The 3117-nt window shown below is 36.8% G+C and overlaps 1 long non-coding RNA gene across 2 annotated transcripts; it reads left to right on the top strand.

The window, feature by feature from the left end:
* Positions 1–805: 805 nt before the first annotated feature.
* Positions 806–2699, top strand: LOC113299516. 2 transcript variants are annotated; one of them, XR_003335093.1, is made up of 3 exons: positions 806–921; positions 1976–2087; positions 2309–2699. It is a non-coding gene; the product is annotated as an uncharacterized LOC113299516 (long non-coding RNA). The 2 variants fall into 2 exon arrangements; XR_003335092.1 differs by lacking the exon at positions 806–921 and having other exon boundaries at positions 943–2087.
* The last annotated feature ends 418 nt before the right edge of the window (positions 2700–3117 follow it).

Below are 3117 nucleotides of genomic sequence, written 5' to 3' on the forward strand. Positions count from 1 at the left end.
GGAAGCGGCAATACCGAGGATTTTCCATGGCCTCTTCAGTTGGTTCCTTCTTGACATAAGGTAATTTGATTGCACCATCTTGAATCCAGGCATCGAGTAGTTCATTAACTTCTTCCATTGAACAGGGAAAATCAGGTGCTTCTGGATCTTCCGTATGCTGAGGAGGGATTTTCGAATTCTCCTTCTTGTGTGCCTTTGAAGGGGTGGAGGAAGTCTGCTTGTGCTGTGGTTCTGCTTTTCGCTTACTCCCTTCCACGACAGCATTTGTTGAAGGTTGCAGGTTGTACTGCTTGTTGATCAAACGCCTGCTTCCTTGAGTGTCTTTTGAATCCTCAGTCTTAATAGACTTTGCTCTTTCCAAAAGAGCGGGTGAAGTGGTTTCCGATCTCTTCGCAACTTCGTGAAGCTCTGAGAAAGTCTGGAATCGAAGGTTTTCCACTAGTCCAGAATAGGCCATTAATCACGTTTTTAAATGACAGATTAATTGTGTGATTAAGGTATTACAAACAAATGATGTAATATAATATGAAAATAATGGGATCCATCATTTAACGCTAAAAAACTGTTATTCTCAAATGTGATAAATTTTTAAGTGCGTGACTTTTTATGAACCATTAAATCACAGAATAAATCCGTCAACTACTGTTAGTTTTAATACGCCCCCACGAATATTCTGGTACGCACCATACAAATGGCTAGCCAGTGGCTTAGCATAGACACCGGCTTACTTGCCATAAGTCTATAGAGCCATATCGGTTCCATTCTAGCAAACCCCAACACCAAAAAAAAAGATAAAACCCCAGAACCAAAAGAGAAGTTCCGAGTTCATCTCTTCACCCCGCGGTCTGTTTTTCCCCCTCCGGAAACCTAACTATCCAAGAGGAGACTCTAATTCAGAAGAAGAAGAAACGACGATATTGAGTAAGTTTATAATCCTTTTCATCTTTGTATCTGGGTTTTTCTCAAGTTTCAATTTTCATCTTTGTATCTGGGTTTGCTCAAGTTTCTATCTGGTTCCTGAATTGATTTTGGAGACCAAAATTGTACATGCGAAGATTTTGATTTGATATATTGTTAAGGTAGAAATTGGGAAGGAATAATTTTTATTAGTTTGATTGCATGAAAGTGGTTTCTGAATTCACTTATTCAAACCTTTCTCTCTGTTATTTTGCAATACAAACCTAAGAGCAGATCGAAGAAGAAGAAGAAGATATTAAATTAAATAAGTTTCAAATCCTTTTTATCTTTGATTCTGTTTTTTTTTTTTTTTGCTTAAGCTTCTGTCTGGTTAATCAAAAAATTGAAAGATTTTGGTGAATTTGATAAATTGGTTAATGTAGAAATTGGAAAGGAATGAATTTGTTTAGTTTTGTTGCATGACTCTGAAATGGGTTTTCAAACTATTTCTGAAAATCCCTTAAGGATTATTTGATTAATGTCTGCTTTGATTATTGATCTATGCAGTGGATTAAGTTTATTCTTTTCTTTTTGGTATGAGGTTTTGTACATGTGAGTTTTACTAGTGAAAAATTGAAACAAAGCATTACCCATTACAATATAGGTTATGGATTATAATTATGTGGGTGAATGACGGTTCTGAAAGATCTCTAATAATAAATCCATGCAGTTGTGTCCAGTAATTCACTATTCGCTGCTCCTTTAGTTTTGTCACTTCTATTTTTAACATGTGTTGCGTTGTAAGAGAAGCTGGCTGTGAAGGTTAGCTCATACTGCTGCTTGTCTGGCTCCTGTGATACACAATTTTTGTAGTATCTGTAGTTGTCTTTTGTAGGATGCTCTTGATAGTAAGTTCGTTGAACTCTCATTATCGACTGCATTTCAGTGTTAAACATGCTTGAGGATTGCAGAAATTATATCTTATCGCTTTCTTAGTTGACTGGATAGTTAATCTTATTTGCGGAACTTGAGGCTCAATGGTGTTGTGTTGTTGGTAATCTCCAAATTGCTGTAGCAGACTTTCTCAGCTAATGAATGCATATTGTTGTGAGTACTGACCTACCCTGGAGCACAAGACATTTTGAATAGCTTTGAACTGCTATTAACCCGCACGCATCACAAGCAGATAAGTGCGAACCTGTACTTGCTTAAATATATCTGAATGCAACCTTTGATCCTCAATGCTTAATCTCAGAGACCTAATGTGCAACATTTATTTGTAAATGAATGCATATTTCATTCTCATCTATAAGCTTTGAAGTTTACATTTGTGAATGCTATAGCTCGTAACCTTTGAGTCTCAATCTTTTAGTAAATGTTGGTAAGTATCTTTCTTTTTTCTCTCTTGCAGGGATCTGTTGAAATGATGCAAAAGAATTACAGGGTTAGGATTCAGATTCTTAGGAGTTAGTTTGACAGTTCATGAATGCCAAAGTATCTATCGAGAGGTGAGTTTGGATGCAATTTTATTTCATTCTATTAAAAGGTGTTCATATTTGTGACAAGATACATGAATCACTTGCTAGTTGACAAAGCGTACTTTGGGGTTTTCTGTTGTTCCATATTGATCGCGTTATAGTCGGAGTCTTGCCTTCTAAGTCAGCATCCTTGCATTACGTTAAGTCAGAAATCACTGGTCCTTGAGTTTGTTTGTGACCCTTGCTCTGATTGAGCCTGGTTTTATGCTTCTGTCTGTGTGTGATTCACCCGTTTTATGCTGAACTTTCAGATCGTTCTTTCCATAACAACTTACCATTCAAAAGTTTAGGGTTGTGGCATTTGACTTGGTGGATCTGCTCCAAGCTATTCTATTCGTTCTTTTTTTTTCTTTTTTTAAATAAAAGTGTCACATCAACGACAACTTCAGTTGTCTTCCCAGCTAACTGGTTTCTCGGTGTATAAAATTTGTCCACAACCACCATAAACTTGTGCGTAAACTCCAGCCATCTTCCCTGCTCCCTCTTGCATTGGAACTTCTCATTAGACCATTGGCTAGAACTGATGTCAATGAGATCTGGAGCAGCACCAAATTCAGACCACTAGTGATCCTTTTGAAGTTATCCATGTTTTCATTCAGCTATCTATACTGTAATTATCCGATAGAATCAATAAAGTTTTTTGTTGAATGCATTTTGTTAATGGCTCGTACTTAATCAATGA

Source organism: Papaver somniferum, chromosome 7 (genome assembly GCF_003573695.1).
Source record: "Papaver somniferum cultivar HN1 chromosome 7, ASM357369v1, whole genome shotgun sequence".
NCBI lineage: Eukaryota > Viridiplantae > Streptophyta > Magnoliopsida > Ranunculales > Papaveraceae > Papaver > Papaver somniferum.